Genomic DNA, 20,225 nt, shown 5'->3' with positions numbered 1-20,225 from the left:
GGGTTTTAATGTAGCAACGTGCAACTAACCTTTATATTCCTTTAGTAGTTTTTAAGATGGACAACGGCCTGGGCCCATAACCTGTTAAAAGTTTTCTTGTTAATGTTTTTAATTGTGAGGTTTCTGCTGCAGCTGCTACGAATAAACAACACTTATATGTTTTATAGTTTTTATTTTAATTGTACTTTCTTACACAAGGTACTATATACACTTGACGCTAACTCCCAGTACACATCAACAACAACAACAACAACAACAACAACAACAACAACAATGACGCTGTACAGACGCTACAAGCCGCATTACTGACGCCACAATGCCGCCAACCCACAAAGACAAAATTACCAATGTATTAATTAAACATTATTTAACAATTATAACTATAATTATTCCCAAATATGTTTTTTTAATTATTTCTCAGTCAGCTCCTATTTTCTATTACCGGGCTAAAACGTTTCCAAACACTCAGGATCACTTGACTCTTTCTTGTTCAGAACTTAACTCTCTCTGACATAAGCATTGATATATCTAATTATCGTCTTGTAAAATAAAGATTTTTGCTGCAAAGGATCTGAAGCCGAAGCACATTATTTAAAGCATCAAGGCATCTGCTAGCTATTCTATTTCGGGTCACACATCATTCTCCTCTGCTACCAAAATTCCCAGTTATTTGAACCTTTTACAGCAAAGAAGCTGTTGCCATTAATTTGCACAAAGCGCTCCTGAGGCCTTGAAGTTCTCAGTTTTGTTAACGCTCAGGCCTTAATTTGCTGCCGCCGTTTCAAACTTTTCATAAGAGCCGAATAGGACGTAAAAGAGATGTGCTGAGAAAATAATTTTATCCCATGTGCCACAAGTAGAATCATCTTCTTCTACATGGTCCCAATATTGTTAGTTCGGACGGCTTTTATTGTTGTGTGGATAGTATGGTTAATAAAATTGGTGTCACTGAGCCCATCTGTGTATATTGTCAATATTTACCTAACGTTTCGTATGTCACCTTTACGTTACAACTTATAAGGATCCCCCAACTACGTCCCTTCTTATTGCATCAAAAGTCTGGGTGAAATCTATGAACTGAGATGCAGGTACATTATTATTTAGATATTCCTTAACAGTTATCTTAGAAATAAAGCCCATTGAAGAATTCTTCTGCCTGAAGCCTCAGCAATAATCCTTTCTGTCCACAGTTCCATCCTCAGAGTAATTGCTAAGGAGAGTATCTTGTATAGCACTGACAGCAGTACATCTAGCTTGTTCATTTGTTATCCCCCTTCTCATTTATATTATTTTTAATATTAAATACAATGATTTACCTATAATTAGCTTGTCCCACCAAGCTATTTTCTGCGCCCGAGTTCATTTGTAAATACTATTTATCTCTTGTTTTACTCTATTATTTTCTCGTAATTATTAATCCGTACATTCTCTATCTTAAAAGATTAAGTTTTTGAAGGTTCATCACGAACAACGATTGCGTAATAATATTGCTTGTGAAATAAACAACCACACAAAGTAATAATTGCTTGTGTTAACTTTTCGCTACATTTTAATCTCTACTCTTAATTCACTAAGTTCCTAATTCTAAAGTTAGGCAATATAGAAATTCATATAACATAAGATTCTAATTGTGAAATTAATCATAACTCCATTGAATAATTCAAATTGGCCCGATTGCTTGAAATCAAATCTACTGTTATTAGATTTCCAGAGCCTCTTTCTTAAAATGATTTTAAATTCTTAAAAGTTGCCTGCTCCGGCATAGCATGAGAAAGTTGCAAATGTTTATGAAAAGAAATCTAAAACCAGCCACTATGAACCAGCCACCTTCTCTTTGAAGAACCTTAAGCACTAGCAGCTGCACCCAAAAACGAGACGTAGTAAAGAGCTGTGGACAAGATTATATACTCCTAAAAGTCTCTGTTTTCTTAGGCACTTCAACTAAGGAGATAGGACTGAAACCTTATCTGGCTGCAGACTGCACTGCACCATGGAGGAAAACAGAAGTTATTTCTGTTCTTAAGAAAAGAAAGCTCATAAATAAACCGGATAGTTTTAGGCCTACATCTCTCACAAGTTCCTTCATCAAGTTATATTAGCGGATGGTATTGAGGTGAACTCCAAGAATTCCTAGAAAAAAGAAAATACTCTTTCACAATCAAGCAACGATATTCCATTTTATTTGCTTTTTTAGATAAATATTTGTTTTTTATTGTAGAATTGTAAATATTGAAAAATTACTTGCGGAAAACGAACGAAATATTGATGTTATATTTCTATTTGCGCTTGTAAGGCTGAGAAAGTTGATTCTATGTTTTCATGGTACTTTTTAAATTGTTTGTTCTTGTAGTAAATGATTAATAATAAATAATCAGTCATCAGTCATATTCAAATGATGTCACGAGAACTCACAATTAATTCCTTGTGAAAAGTGCAAATAGAGGCGTGTAAGTTTATTGATAACACTTCAATGAAATCAGAAACTGAAGTTCACTTTCAGATTTCACGCAGATTATGCTTTCTTTCAATGTTGATGATGAAGATCTTAGAAACTGAGAGTTCAGACATACATCTTTCTAGGATCTCTGAAAATGAAAAAATGCTCTTTAGAAAAAGTCAACGATTTCACTAACGATACACACATGTTGAATGAATGCCTAAAACAACCGATTTAGCTGTCTTACATGATTAACCAATTTTCTAACAAGCATTAATGACTGTTGTAATTATTTATAATTATAATTAACAGCTTAGCAAGCTCATTTACCAAAATTATTCCTTTGTTTAGTCTTATTTATTTTTTTTACTTGGGTCTTCTGAAGTCCAGCGTTCTCAGTGCCATAACTAAGTCCAAAATAAGCGGGTTGCTTTTAGGAAGGAAACAAATTTAAGAACAGAAGCTGCATAATTTACTTACTTAATTGTAAAGATAATATAAAATAATTCCCTATGAAAATGAAAAAATGAAATTGCCATCTTCTGATACTAGGGGACTAGTTCCAGCTAGAAACAGTTTGCTCAGAGAATTGTTAAATGTCCTTGGATACTTACATTTTATTTATGTTAAGAGGATATTTGTAATTGACAAAAAAAAAAAAAGTTGAGAAAATTTTGATTGCGAGAAGGTTATTCTAAATGGCAGTATCTACAAAACATTTGGAAAGCATTTTATCCGCAAGAATGTAGTACAAATAAAAATATTTTGTAAACCTATTACGGCGTGAAAACTATTTCTAACAAATTCTACACCATCTGACGAGTCATGTAAACGAAATCAGTGTATCTATTAATCCATTTCCAATACGTTGAATAAGTTATTGTGAGAATAAAGTTGTTTAGAATGGAAATATTGGTGACAGTGTTGCCTAAGATTTGAAACCTTGTATGTTTTATAGCTATATTTTGATATATTTCCCTAGTTTTCGTGGGAGAAAAAAGGAAAATAAACTACAATAACCTTTGGTAACGGTCATTCATTTTCTTTTTAATACATTGCAGAGGATTTTTTTTTTCTGCCTTTGAGAATTTTGTTATTATCCAAAGTGAGCAACCACAAATTTTTAAATCAAAATCTTTCACAACAACGTCACTCTATCGTCACAAGTAAACACTGTGTTTCAACAAACAGTAAATAAATAAACGTCTTTTTTTTTTTGAATAGGAAGAACTTCTAGGAATAGTTTAGGAATAAAAACTATTGTAAATTCAGAGCTTTCACTAAAATACGTTATTATAGGGTCGAATTTAATGTTTTGCTTTGGAGCCAACAGTAGATACATACGTGGTTTTGGTCTAATCAGTCAATCAGAACCGTCAATTTAATTAATGCTTTTTTACAATTGTTTATGGAAATTTCTATGAAGGGGTGTGACAATGTTCCCTAAACGTATCATTTTGTGTACTATACGGGCCTATTAATTAAAAAAGGGATATCAACGAAATTAACTGAGTTGCTAAAATCCAAGTTAAGACAAAATAACTAACCTAATTTCCTGTCTTTCCTCTTTCAGTTATCCGAGATTTTCTTGAACTTCTGCTAATATCTTTAAATTTGATTAGGTACTATGTTCATTAGGTTTGCGACTGTCCTGGTTTGCGAATGCCCTGACTCTTAAGGGGACTATGCTGCCGGTATTACTAGCATCCGGTAATTTACTATTATCCAGCAACTTTTCGGCTCATCGATTCTTAACGCTCCGGTGCCCGCCTTGGAGGTGAAAGGTGGACGGTTAACAAGCAGCATTTTGCCTGCGTTCCTTTCTTTTAGTTGGATCATGTTTTAATTGTAATCTAATGTATTTACTGAACAGATCTTTTAACTCGCAGTGGTATTAGTCTAGCAAGTTGCTTCCTTTACAATCAACAACTGTATTCTCAAATATAGAAGGGCTGTTGTTTTTGTTCCAAGGACGTCCTAGCAAAGTACCATTTTCAATTTCCATTTTTCATGGATATTGATTATAAGTAATTTAGGATTGAACTAGCGAGGGTTCAGACAAAATAAAAAACAAAAACTCCGTCTTTACAAACAAACTAATTCGACCAATTTATTGAGTTCCACAGGGCCCGGGTTTTACAAATAAACAACGCCTAAGTAGACTAATGAAGCACATAGGAATAAAAATACATAACAACTTACCAAAAAAACTATTAGAAATGAAGTCAATTACAATTCGTTAGAACTCTCGTGGTTATGTAAGTTGGTTGAATTATAGAAAAAACTGAGAACCATAGAAGGGAGAACAGATATTTGTATCCAAATAATTCAAATTCATATTGATTATAAGCGGACTTGACATAAACTGGATCTTCAAGTTTTCTTCACTTATTTTAGCGCAGTGTCCTGTAGTAGATAGACTAAACATCGACCCGAGTCGGGCCGCTCAACTGTATTGCATTTCTGAGGCACTTCTTACTCATCAATATTTAACGATAACCGAGTAAGATGAACCAAATAATAGTAATAATAAAAAAAAAGTTTCAAATCGACTGAGTAAGCGACATCCAGGATTAAAGAATCAGGTATAAACATGGAGCTAAAAATAATTTCGTCAGCTAGCCACAACACCGTGTTCTATGTGAGTCTTGTCTGGTATAAAGGTAGACTTAAAATCACTAGCATATGCGTATCACGCAGAGTTGTCTATGTCAATTGCATACATTTCCTCGAAATAGGTCTTTTCTAGGTTCCTCAGAGATTTTGTAATACACTGTATGCACCAGGAGCATGTTGGCTCGGACAATTATGACCGAACCCGTCATGATTCTTTCAGGCATTACTATCCGAAGACGAAGACGAAGGTGGATAGCTATTGTATTTTAATAAATGTTTCTCAGTTTATCACATTACATAAACACCAAGAAGAACTAGGCCGGATATTGAATCCAGTACCACCACACAGCTTTATAGAGGTTCTCGCCTCTTACAGCTCTGCTTTAGAACACATTTGAAGGTTGAAGAAACTTTGTAAGTTGGATCCTTGAGAATTAGAGTAAGAGGAATTCCTACTCAGGATTCATACCCGATTTTTAAGAAATAAATTTATTAAGGCTAATAAATAGTGTTTAGTCTTAGGTCTCACAGTTACCTTAGTAGATGGTGTATCATACTGCACCTAAATGGGCAATAACTAGTTTTTTTGAAGAAATGTTCGTCCAACAAATCTACAATCTTGTAGAAGTGAAAGTTTCTCTTCGATGTTAAGTTTTGTATTCAATGAAATAATAATAATAATTGACCATCTGTCCATTTGCAGTTTTTTTTTTAGAAAATTTGATTATGTGATAGTAAACATTCCTACAGCACATTCTGGGAAGTTAAGCTCTTTCATGGTGAAGGAATTTAATAAAACAAAATGTAAAATATCTTCCTCTTTACTGCCAAAGGAATGAGTCTCAACAAACTTGTTATATTGCTGAATATTTTATATCGTGTGTTATACAATATAATAATTATATATTAAGATTTTGGTAAGTATATTATTAAAACTGAACGATTTTCACCAAAAAGTCTTTTGGAAACTTCTATAAAGCCAATGTATGGAAGTTACTAATTTTATTTTGAATCATCTTGACGTAATTAAGATACAAGCGGATATTAATAATTAGTAAAACTTTCAACTAGTTTTTTTAAAAATATGAATCGATAAAGGTAGATGAACTAAATACAGTGCAAAAAGTTGACTTAAAGAGATTTTTTTTTTCTTTATAAAAAAAAAGGCCAAAACTCAAGATTCCATAAAAAAAAATTTAATTAACAACTGATCAAGAACTGCTACCACTTACAAAATGATGCTTTGTTAATATGCAGTTTATAACTAAAGCTCGTAAAATGCAAATATCAATAGATAAACATTAACATTAAAAACGAACATTTCGCCTGGAAAAATTATTTCACATTCACTACTGGTACTTAAATGCAGGCTACAGATAAAGATAAAAAAGAAAGTGTCTATAATGGAAAACAAATAGACATGCGTCATTTGTATGGAATGCGGGTCGCATGTTCATCTTCAGTGAGGAGGTTCACTTCGTATTTGTTTTCTTTTTTTAAGAAAGAAACAAAAAATACTTTTAGGAATCTTCTAAGTCTTGTTTCTCGCAAAAATATTATCGTTGTGTGGAATAGAGATGTCGAATTTAAGCTAATTTACAGGCGAGTAAACTGAAGTAGGTCGAGTAGGAGTTCTGCAGAGTATTGCAGTGTGTACTCTAGTTATCTTAAGGTCAAATATTAAATAAGATGCCCTAATTTAATTTGTCTTCTTCTTGCCGAATAAATTGAAGTATATCCTGATATCCTGATAGGCGAAAATGAGATTATACCTTTACGAGGAAAAATAAACCCTTTTATATACACAATTTTTTTATTTTATTTTCCAAGGGTTGGTATAATAATTTTGCTCGTAAGTTTGTTGCTATAAAGTAGGATGTCTGGCGAAGTGATTTGATTATGGAAGAGTTCAGTGGGACGCGTAAGTCACGGCTACAAAACTAATAAAAACACAAACTGAAAATTACAAACTAACAGCCTTTAGGAGTTAAAATTTGAAGGGTAAATAATATGGATTCTTTTTTTAATCAAATGAGAAAAATAATTCAATTAAGAATACTTAGGGAAGTCATAGAAGACAGGACGCAGAGAATAATTTGACTTACATCTGCCAATATTAATTACGCAGTGTAGAATGTACCAATTCTTTTTATGATTCCACCTTACCTTATTACTCATATTAAGGTAATTCAATATTCATTAATAGCGGTATAGCGTGTATAATACACCGATCATATCTGGTATTTAGTAAATGTATCATAAACTTCTACAATTCATTCGTACTGTACAATTCATTCGCTTTCTTACAGTTTTAGAATAATAACGTATGTCAGTCGTTCAACTTAAGTTATAGTCAGATAGAACACGAAAACAGTTGTTATTAAATTACTTTTATTGTTACACAAAAGTTTGTGGCTTTCATAATCTATCTTCACTCATTTTCTGTTTTTTTATCTTTTGCATTAATGCTAGAAAATTGAAACACGTTAATTTAGATGTGTCCTTTACACACAAGTTTCCTCCTTTTATAATGTTTAGAGAGTCATTAGCTTAGTGGTTAATGCTCTGGATTCCCACACGGAGATCCTGTGTGCGAATCCAATTACCTACCCACAGATTTTCTCTTTTTAGAAACCACATACACTGTCTAGTCTGTAAAGAAAGTTAACCCTGTCCGAAGGCCGGCAATGCCCTAAAAATTGTTGACATGCTCTAAATTATAGGAATATCTAATGCAATAGTTTTCGCAAAGTATAAACCTTGTAAAGTTGAACCTCCAAATGTTTGTTTTCTGATAAAAGAATTTAGTGAGCTTATTTATTTCAAAATTAGATGAACCACACGATATACTTTGGGGTCATTTTGGGGGAGGGCGGAGAAAAAATAAACTTCTTAAAAAACGATCTAATAGTTATTTATTTAACAAGTGTGGAAAGTAGTACTTTTCCTCACGCGAGGCAGGGTTTGCACGCACGAGCAAGCGAAGCGAGGCGAGTGCAAGTGAAAATTGCCGATTGTGAGGAAAATACTTGACACTCGAGTTAAATATTATATTTTTTCTGCAATCATTAGATTTATTAACTAAAAAAAATTAAAAATTTCATTGCACAGTCTACAAAAAGTAATTTATTTTTTCTGCAACCATGTAGGGAAGTTCTCATTACTCAATTAAAATCAGCTGTGTAATGCCCAACTTCCCACACTAGTGGGGAAAAATTCCCATTAGTGCCACTTTCCTCACTAGTGAGTGGAAAAACTTTATTGTGCTTCCTTGATATAAGAAGTTTTGTTATTGACATAAATATTTTCTGTAAAACTTTAATAAGCTTATTTAACGTAACTAAATATTAAAAAAACGAATATTAAAAAATAAAATAAAAATTGAAGGAATATAGAAATAAAAATAATACTTCAATAAATAATTAGATATTTTTAATTATAACAGTTAAAAAGGTTATAGTGTTACCTTATGGAAATTTAAAATGGATTCTAGTGATTTCTGTTTAGAAAACACTCCTCCATCAATAAAAGAAACAGCAGAAAATGTAATAAGTAATGTAAATACGTAAGTAATGTAAATAATTGTAATATAACAATAAATGTTTATAATAAAGTAATTTTTTATGTAAAATCGTTCAAATAAAGTGTGTAGTTGGTTTTATGTATGCAGTTAACGGCGTTCTTTGACACTGAAAAACTGAAGTTAATAAACCGCTCTCGATGAGGTACTTAACTGGACTGTACATAAAGTCTTACTTAAGGTACCAAATTTGAAATTCCCCAATTTTTCTTCTCCAAATTATTTGCGTCCTCACTCAGTACACAAACGCTTAAACACATTTAGCTCTCTCTTAACATATTTATCTTAAAATATGTTTTTTCCGGAATGTTCAATGACGTCAAAAAAAATCGTTCAGGATAAATTCAAATGCAAATGTTGAAGTTCGCGTTTTTATTTCTAAATAAAAACTTTAGGATATCATAAAATCCGTAATTCAGAAGAATTCTTCCTTAATAACGCCACGTTGCAATTAGTATGAGAAGTTTGTAACAGGTGGCTGACGTTATTTAAGATTAACCTCTGGATAGATTATATCACCAGTAAATTACTCAAGATTACCACACACCATAATGTATCTCACCGCAATGTATAATTCCATCCTTTTTTTTTTTTATCTCTTCCACAGACCGTCTTGGAGCGCCGTGTTGTGATCATTTCGCTAACTAGCCAGGCCTAACACTAACTTTCAGATACTTTAATGTGAATTACTGTTCAATGGAAAGATAAAGGCTAATTAAAAACGTTACTTAATACACCAAAAATATTTACAACTAGGTTTTAATAATATAACAAATGTTAGGTGCGGAAATGTACAAGATAAGAAAGCAAAGCATTTATTTTCTCTTGAGTGATATAAAAAATATCAAACTAAATCTACATTAACCTCTCCCATCTGAATTTTGTTTGCTGATGGACCGATATTCAATCCTCCAGTTACTTGGTAATTTTGCTGGATAAACGGAATCCGGAAAAATGAGGACAATATTTAATTTCTTTACGCAAGAAAAGCATGCATTGAGTTCACTGTTGCTGCAGGCAAGAAGTCAACAAGATCACAAAGGAGCACAATATATTTTAAAGAGATGATCCCTTAAAATAGCAAACCTGAATTGAAATAAACTTATAAAAAGTATTAATGAAATGTGTAAGTACTTTTGGAATATGAAGTAACAGAAAGTCTCCTTGGTAAATACTTTGAGATTACTGGAAAAACAGAAAATCTGAGAAAGTACACACCACAAGTTTTCTCTTCACAGTTTTGAAACTACTTAATAAATGTGTTATACAGATTTTCAGGTAAAAGAAAGTTTTTTTTTTCTATTGAGTTGAATTTTATTATTTTATTTCTAGTTGTTACACTCGACATTTGATCTGTTACTTAATAGCGTAAGTTAATATAATCAACAAATGACCTCTACTCGCATAAAATGTATACAATGTAACGTTAGAGCATTTACATTATAATCGTAGTGATTACTTCACAACCTTTTCATTATACATAAGTTTTAACACGATATCAACCGTGAACAAATTATTACAGTGTAAAATACATGGAAATCGATTTGTAGCCTCAATTATTCTAGATATGGACAAATGAGCAGGACAAACTTTTTTATGAAATGCCCTTTCGAAATTAATTATAATTTTTTTTCAAAAAAAAATTGATTATCTGTTAATTAATACGATAAATAGCCCCATTACTATCTTATTTTGTAACTTTCCGAACTGTAATTGTTAATTTGACCAAATATGAAAGTTAATATTAAAGACCTTTGTGTATTATAAATGATGTATTACTTATTTCGGTGCACTTATTATGGTTTTAGAACAAATTGCTTCTCGAATATAGGTGCAGAATACAGGAAAGGTACAGCAGAAATTAGAAGCTATTTCACAAGTTTATCGTCTTACTTTAGCAGAAATCTAAAGATGATTTTGATAAAAGAGAGTTTAAAATATATGGCTTAAATATATGGAGGGAGATGATTCCCGAAAGTTGATTTGTTGTGGGCATAGTCTGTAGTCACCCAAAAATCATCACTATGCTAATAAACGACTCTCTAGGAGATGATATCATCACCATTATAATGACCAGTGTTTATTAAATAAATTTCAGCTTTAGTACGGTTCTAGGTTAGACCCAATTTAATGTAATTTAGTTATATATTTAACCTAGAGTTTTACTTATTTTAAAAAATATTTTCTACTTTAAATCATCTTTAATTAATACACTCTCTTTTTTTATGTTGCCTTTTCATTAGATTGGTGCTTTTTGCATACTTTCACATTTCATAATTATGTAAATACTAAATAGTTTATTTGATTAACTTGACATATATTTGTGTCTTAGAAGCAAAACGGTAGATCTGGGTCGCACTGCTTATAGTGGTTTTTATTGTAATTCTCGTTTTCCTATGAGAATGAGTAAGAAAAAATTTATTAATTGAACGTTAATTAATTATTAACTGCAAGGCGCTGGAAGAGGTCTAGCATGGTATTACGGAGATAACTAACTTTCCTGTTAGTCAAGGAACTCCACGATCAGTAGCTAAATCCAGCTAGGACTCTAAGCTGCAGACAATGCTTGGCTAATTTTGCCTGCGGAATGATGGAATCCTGGACATCCAAGGATTGAGAGTAACGAAAAGCTAATCAATGAACTTTCAAGAGAGAAATCTAGAGGTCACATTATTCTGTGGAACCGTACTTGCCATGGCTATCTCAAAAATAAATAAATAAAAATATAGAAATGGAATGTTTAGGAAGAGAAGACTGAGGAAGCCGGAAAGGCTCTGAATGAAGGTAAGAGGAATCAGTCCGGATACTACAAGGTGCTTGTTGAGTCTGGGAAAGAAGCATTTAAGAGATTTCGGGAAGGTGAAGACTGTACGCTACTGTGGCTGGCGATTTGAATGCCAGCAGAAGGAAGATCAAAGAATTTTTTACGTTGGGTGAGGACAGGGTGCTGAAGACCTTACACTTGACATATTGCTCTCACTTTCTTTGCTAGGAGAATCTTAGTCAGTTGATAGTCAGTGTATATTCTTAGTTATTGCGTGAAGGCCAACAAACTAATCAAAGAATGTTGAGGGATTTTATTGTGGTAGCAGCGTATAAGTGTTTTCGGAGGCCTACATTTCTCGCGTTTTGGCGGTCATAGAATAATAAAAACATGTAAAACAGTTAAATTTGTTTATTTATATCTTTCGTACAAATTGGTTCATGGTCTGATCATTATTCTGAATTTTGGATTTAATTTATTAAAAATGTTTGTTCAAGCATACGTTTCTGTGTTACACAATCCAATTACTATGTGGGGGTATTAATTTATTTGGTTTTGTTTTCATTAGTTCTGCTTTAGTTGTCCAAGGTTACCTACGATTTAACCTAGAATTTTACTTAATTTAAAAAATATTCTCAATTTCAATTTTTTTTAATACTCTCACATTAAAAGTGTAATATTTTTATGATGAATTTTAGATAAGGCTATTTCTTTGTCTAGTGTTGATTGGTTCTTTACTACTTATAGTAGAAATTCTATTTAAGTAACACTTGGTTTATTTTGCTCTTCAGTTAATTTAAAGCTTTTAAAGCATCAGCTAAGCAAATCTGTCTTCACCTATTGGAGAAAAGATTAATTGCTTTAATTTTCCTTTTTAAGAACTTAATGGTCAGTCAAAGAGGCCACGTTTTGCAAACTTGAGAACCTTAATAAACAGAATTCTACCTACTAGCCAGTACCTTAACAATCCTTTATAGAACAGTGAGACTAAATTCTTACCTTTAAAGAGTAATCTATTTATTTCGATGTCCAGATGATGATGAATGATGTCTTTAATCATTTCCCTCTTCATGCACAATGTTATCAGTTGAACCACTCTCAGTCTATCCTAAATATATTCTGGCGATTATTGTCTATGTGATTTACTGGATTGGATGAAAGTGATTTTTCTTAAAATTCACGCCATCTTAGTACATATTACAATTGTAAATAAGACAATATAGCCTGGAAAATTCTGTCATAAAGTTCATCATGATCTTCTTGTCTCTTTGATTTAAATCTTTCTCTTAGTTAATTGACATAGCGAAATCGAGTTCTAGAAAAATTGGTGATTAAACTGTTGTGATTTCATTTTTCTGATTTCATATCTGCCCTTCTTGCGACCTCCAAAACTTCAGTAAAAATTAAGAGACTGTGTAGAACTTAATGTCAGAATTGACTTTACTGTTTCAGATAAAAAAAGGAAGAAATACGTAATTTTGCAATTGATAAGACTTAAATCTTCAGATTAATCACAGATGGTTAGTACGAGAGTGAATTGCGAACATTAGCAAATGTATTACTTCACATAATTTGCCCTAATAATAATAATAAAGAAATACATTTAGAAAGTTAAAATAATAGCACTATTGTGCGTATTCTATTTTTTTTTTTTTTTTATCTGCTTATCTTTCATAAACAAATAAGGAAAATAAATCGAAGAAACAATTACATGTGATTAGAAAGACTTACCTTATTTGCAAAAAAGTTATGCATAAAAAAAATAATAAGTTGGTGAATAACTAAAACCACAAAACAAAAACGGCATTTCAAATACAGAATCACATACTTTACTTGGTACCCATGTACTCGAAGATTGAACATTCACTTGACGGAGATTATTATTTGAATTGCAAATATTTTTATTGATCATTATTATTATAATTATTTTTTCCTAATCTATAAAATAGTTTCGTAAGTTTACCAATAGATCATGCTAGTTCATTAAGATAAATTCAGAGAAAGGGTACGGTTGGTGTCTTTTCACAATCGAACTAAAAAGGCTTATATTTTTATGTGCTTTTTTTATGTTTACTCTATCACAGACAGAATCTCCATCTATAGCATCAAAATTAAGATTTGCTTTTAATGGAAAAATATTTAATTTTTTATATTACATTTTCAGGCAATTCACACTATAAAACTTGGTCAACTAGAATTCGTAAGTTATGAATGCAATTTTGATCAATGGCAATAGAATTCAATCGGCTCTTTATTGTCCCGAAAAAAGCACACAAAAAATCGAACTTGAAGGTTGAAAGGTGTTTGAAAATAAATATTGCTGCATGCTACATTTAGAGATTTTAGACAATTCTGTAAATTTGTTGGCAAAAACTATTCGAATGAGAGTTTCAGATTAGGCGAAATTCTAACCTTTGTACCAGTTGCAACGTCCAAGAACCTCTTTGGCGTGTCCAAGTCGTCCTGTCATTTTGAGTCATTCTCAGTTGTGTTCTTAGGCCGGCCGGTACTTTGAATAGCATTTTTATTGATCATTAAAATACAAAATATTTTTTTAAAAAGCAGAAATAAACCAAAAGTGATAATTAGATTTGAGAAACGTATAACTCACAACTGAGAAACTTACAATGACAGCAAAACAACACGCCTGGGCAAGTCTAGGGTGCAGTTCGATGTTGCAGCTATACGAATCTTAAAATTTTGCCTTCTCTGAAACTGTCAATCGAACAATTTTACAATCTAAACATATTTAAGCAACGGCAGCAAGCAGTTAAATAACAGAAAAAAAACTTTTAAGATCCAAGATCTCAAGAACAATACTCAACAAGTTTCCAATAATGCATCTAATCAAGAGATAACCATCAGTGGTAACTCTATTATATTGCTAGTTTAACATTAACAATTGTTACCAACCAAACTCTAGGCGCAAGTAGCAACTAAATGCAATTCTGTTCCCTCGAATCTTTGACTGTAAATTTCGCAAACTACGGATTAAGAAGTCGGTGAATCCCTAAGTTTTTCATCATTTTAACATCACTTTATACCAGACATTAAGATACCAGCGGTGATTAATCATTGATTTCTTATGAAAAATCAGAGGTCATTGATTGATAAATCTCAGAGTTAATCGTAGAGTTACTTTCTTTTTGAAAATTGAGTTGGCTGTGTTATTTTTGTTACTATTTGAAGGCAACTTCCTATTCAAATGGGAATCCTATAGAATAAGAGATGTTCTTTGTAATAACAAAGAACATATCCGGGATTACAATGGACAATTGCGCGTTTTGTGGCGGATTTTATTCAGAACTAAACATGGAAATCTATCAGGAAGAAAATAGATTTAGTTTCTCAGAAGATAGGTTTAGTTATGGACAAGAAGGTATTGCAATGCTAACATTAATTCTAATTATTGCATTATTAAAGGGCATAACTTAATCCGTCAGCAATTTCTAGTATTTTTTGTCGTAAAACTTTTCAATAAAAGACTTGTTTGAACCTATAATTTTATGTTGAAATGTTTTTATTCACTTGTACAATACTTGAAACATCCATTCCAACTGGGAATTCACATAATATTACGTAGGTCACGATCAAATATTGCGTGCTAGGAATTCTGCGCCAATTGACTAGCTGTTACTTGAAAGCACGTACATTGGAAATTTGTATGATAAAACGGAAGGATTATAATCAAGTCAAGTCATTGTCTTTCTCAGTAAAAGTTACAGGAAGTTTGTAAATTTAATATTTTCTATAAATGTGTACCTACTTTGTTTTTGCTTAATTAATTTTATAATTTTAATTTTTTGTACGTAGAATACCTTAAGATAAGAAAAACATTTATGGTTTTATTGTTTGCACATCATGATTATTTTCTGAAGAAATTACGGTTATAATTGCAAACAAGATATATAATATTGGGGATAGAGAGTATCCTTCTAAAATAACTTCCTCAGCAAAAAAGAAAAGAAAAATGGCATCTTCAATATACATATAAGTCGTAATTAATTTATTTTTGGTAAATGTTTTACAAGTTTGATTTTGAACGGGTGCAGGTCTAGTGGTCAAGAGCGTGGCTTTGTAAGTGGGAGATCCCCAGTTCGAATCTCGCGTATGACTAGGAAAAATTGTTTATAGTAAAGTTAGTGCTTCCGTCCCCGTCTACGGCACCTAATTGGTAGTTGAAGGTTAAGCCCCCCTAAAAAAAATAGGCGATTACTTTACTTTTTATAAGTTTGATTCATGTCAGTTCAAAAATTATCGGATATTAAAAATTATTAAATAAAGCGAACGAGATTTAGAATGGAATATCAAAAATGAAATGAAGAATAAGTATAAAGATAATAAATAAATTCACCTGATTTGGCACCATCAGACTTTCATCTCTTCCCCAAGCTGAAAATTTTCCTCGGTGGACGGAGATTTCCTACAATGGAAGAACTGACAGCCGAATTGGAGAAGTATTTTGCAGGCCTGGAGGAATCTCATTTTCGAGATGGGATCAAGGCAATGGAACATCGCTGGACCAAATGCATTAGTCTACAGGGAGACTATGTTGAAAAATAAAAGCAGTTCCACCGAGGTAAGATACTTCCTTCTAGTACATTCCGAGAACTTTTCAAACCACCCTCGTAAATAAGGAGCATTCGCTTTGCCTATTTTTTTTAAATGAGCTTGTCCTGGCAAAAAAATCGCTTAATTAAAATCATTGTTTGACGAGTGTTCTTTGGTCTTCCTGCTACGAACTAGCAAAATATTTTTGAATTCCTATGATATTTGCGGATTGAAGATTTGTGCCTATTCTTATTTCAAATTTTATTACTGTTGAAATAAATTACACAAAGTGAGTCAACTACGGTTTAATGAGAGTTTCTTACCATTTTTGGAAATCGCGAGTTGTGAATTTGATTGTTAAATTCTATATTTGGATTTCCCTTGTCCATCTTTTTTCTCATATACTTAAAATTTACAAGTTGAATTGCGATATTTAGTCTAAAATTTTGTATCAAGTCAGTTTACTAAGAAGTTTGGTGTTCAACTCCAGTAAACAGAGGTCAAGGTAATGTAATCTTCTTTGCATATTTTAACATAATATTTAGCAGGTAGTTTAAAAAAACAAAAATGTTTACCTCAGTAAATTATTGGTCTCTATTTCTTAGTAAAACAAACAACCTACGAAAACAATTCCAATTCGAATGATAATTAATGCCATTCTTTTTTGTTTGTTTTTTTGTTCTTATATCAAGATAACTTTTCTTTGTGACTAGAAAGTACAAGGATTAAAATATCAGGGCCAAAAAGATCATATATTTAAGGAAGTATGAAGGGCTCGATTACCAACCTTGGCGAAACTATTGGATTATGTGTTAGGTAATAGTATTTCCCAATTACTTAGCTCAGTTTTCTGTGGTGTATGAAGGTTCTCTATTTTATTTTTCTACTCTGCCAGTCAATGACAACTATGTGACCCCAGTCCGACTTTCACCAGCATTTCCTCCAAGAAATGAATTGATACCTGTTCCAAAAAATAATAAAAAGTGACAGCCTTTAGCTGAGGGAATTTCGCTAGTTTTTTAATGTTTTAACTATTTACATTTTTTATAGGAATTTTCTTAAATCTCATTCAACCTCCAAATCTATAGGGAAATAGGAATGTATACACTTTTATTTTGAATTTATTCTGTTTTATTTCTATATCTACTTTTATTTTGTCGTAAGTTCTTCAAATAACTCTTTTTTTTTGGCATTGGCTTCCGCCATACAGCCAGCATCGTCTATGTACACAGCCAGCATCGTCTAGGTGCTTATCACTAGAATATCACTCACTCTCCATTCTTACTTATAAATACATCCCTTCACCCATTCATCACTCTACTATATACCGCTATTTACATATACTACAACTAATGGATGGATCAGTACTCTGTGCTCCTGCCATCCTTTTAGCTTAACCGAAATTAAAATCACGCAATCCTTCTCTAATCATTTTCTTGCATTCATTCTAATCGGCTATAACTTTTAAATACATTCATATTTCATTGCTAGCTCTGCTACAGATTTAAGCACATAGACGTTGGTGGAGAATATTATGTCTTAGTAGCGAAATGGTGCATCTAAATACCTGTATAAGTCATCAAACATTCGTTTCCTTTCTACCACATAACGTGGACATATCATTATTATATACTTCAAATAACTTAAATATAATAAAACTTAAAATAATAGTAGTTATTAGGCTTATTGAAGCTGATAATTGGATAGATTTTTATTGACATATCATTTTGAACTGACTTAACCAGTGCTTTCTTTATTCAAGTCACCTGTGAACTAAAGAATTTCGGCTGAAAATGTTATTTGAACTACTGTGAAGCTAGAAATAGTTACGAAGGTAGTTAATGTTGCAGGTCTAGGATTTAACTTCACCATGATGTCATTTAACGATGTTATATCCTTCCAATTTGGTATTTTCTGCCAATTGTCACATTGTGAGACTTAATTGTTGATGTGAGTGCGATTTATTATTATTTTTTTAAAAATCTGAAGGCATTTATGATAACAACATACTTATCTTTCGGGACAGCTCACTAGTAGAAAATAACTTATTCTACTTTCTGTCAGCATTATAGCTTTATAATAAACCTTACCTCCAGGGTATCTGTGAAAGTTTCTCGTTGCATCTTCCATTGAGATATTGAATAACGCTTTGCCTCAGGCCTTAGTTACCTATAAATTCTCTATGTATATGATAGTTTTAACTTTCTTTTCCTGCAGTAAGTCTGAAAACTTCTTCCTATCCGATTTTGGTATTCAGGTAATATCATAATCAGTCGGAAAGCAATAATAACGAATCTTAAATTTCGTTTAGAAGTCCATAAAATGTTACCTTATCTTCTTTTTATCCATCTTCTTTGTTTCGTATGTTGCTTTCGGATTTAATTGATCGATTGAAGAATATCCATTTCAACTTAAGGACACTCATCTTTTTGTTGAATACTTCGTACTTTAAAATAGTATGTTTCAGTACTTTTAGGTACTGATCGAATTAGAATATTGGTACTTCCAGTTCATCGATTTTTACCGAAAGTTCATTGGTGCAAAAGCCTATGATCTAACCGATGCATAAAATTTGAAGTTAAGCTATTTTAAATTCCGCTAAGCAAACATAGGCAGGTCAAACACGCTACATTTACACTCAAATCAACTTTTTCAAATTATTAGGATGAAAAAATAAATGCCATTTCAGTCAGTAAAATTTATTTTTTCATCCTATTGAAACTATAAATCAGTCACCAAAAACAATGAACAACAATTTTTCAAATTATTTACTCATTTTCAAGGGGCTACAAAACTTGTATTTTTGTTAAAAATAGAAAGTCCATAATCTGCATGATTGAAATTCTTGTTCTTATGAGATATCAGAAAATATAAAGAACTGGTGTTATTAAATTCTATTAACAATCCTACTTTGCTGATATATACAATTGTTTGTGCAAAATCAAAAATTTTCCTTGATTATTCGTGTACATAATAGGGAACTATCTAATTTTGAAATCTGTCTCCAAGTCTTCGCTAGCTTCAATCCTGAAGTTCTCGGATGAATTAGGATTGACGGGGTTGTAGGTTATGTTTATTGTAACACCTCATGGTAGGCGCCACGGTAGCCAAGCGGTTTAGAGGCGAGGCCCGCAAGATGTACTGTGGTATACTGGGTTGGATTACCGGTATAGGCCTTGGATTTTATTAAATGGTTAATAATTGAATTTATTGTAAATTATATTTGCTAGTAGCCACCATCCACCGTCTGTAAAAATAGGCATTGCTTTACTTTGTAATTAATTTCTTTATTTTTCTTGCTTTGACAGTTCCTGATACTGTGATAGTTAAGTTATATAGAGGTATTTACTCCTCGACATGTCGTTACTATTTAAAAATTTATAAAAAGAACGTTTTGAATAGATGAGTATTGTCTGGGAACAAGATTGATGGACTATTCGAAGGTTGCAGAATAGAATTCGCCAGCCAGTAATATCAAATCCAATAACAACAATTCATCTCGTTCTAAAAAAAAATAATAATTGAATCCTTTCAAATAGATTCCTAAAAGAAAGGAAATAATTTGTAACTGTCAACGATTTCAAAGGAAGGAAAATAAAAATAAAAAATCACTTTCTCTTGTGCCCATAAAGTACAAGTTGGTGAAAATAATTATTAAGATAGGCGAGCATTATAAAGGTATAATGCATCCTTAGAATCCTAAATAGTTGAACACAGATTGTGTAGGTTGAAATCATTTAGGCAGTGCATTAATTATTTGTAGTGTGTCCTCTGGATAGTGTTCACTTGTTGCTGAGAACGTAGTCCAGTCATAAGACGATTTTGGGAAGAAAAAAAATCGAGGATTAGTTGATGGATTCGAACCTAGAATCTCCGAGTGGGAGGACAGAGACCCAATCACTGTTCTAATTCCTCCGATTATGAACTCATTGAAATGGAGAATTAAATTAATACTTGAATTAAGAAATACGAGGTGTGGCTATTAAATAACGAGACTGATGCTGCTACAGAAGAACTATGCATGCGCCAAATCCTAACGACCGACAGCTGTGCAGCGTAAAGCCTTCTCTTTCGATTGCAGCGTCTCACGTGTTTGTAGAGAAATTAGTCTGACCGGAACCGTCGTTTGTGTAAGAGCAGTTAGTTTCGTTTTGCCGAAAACATGATACTACACATATAGTAGAGCAACAAATCGTCGTGAAATTTCACATGAAACTTGGTGAAACCACTACTGAAACTTATCTTTTATTAAAAGAAGTTTATGGCGATGAATGTTT

This window comes from Rhodnius prolixus, unplaced genomic scaffold (genome assembly GCF_049639745.1).
Source record: "Rhodnius prolixus isolate KJV_2025 unplaced genomic scaffold, Rpr scaffold_2, whole genome shotgun sequence".
Classification (NCBI taxonomy): Eukaryota; Metazoa; Arthropoda; class Insecta; order Hemiptera; family Reduviidae; genus Rhodnius; species Rhodnius prolixus.
This window is presented reverse-complemented; position numbering follows the sequence as displayed.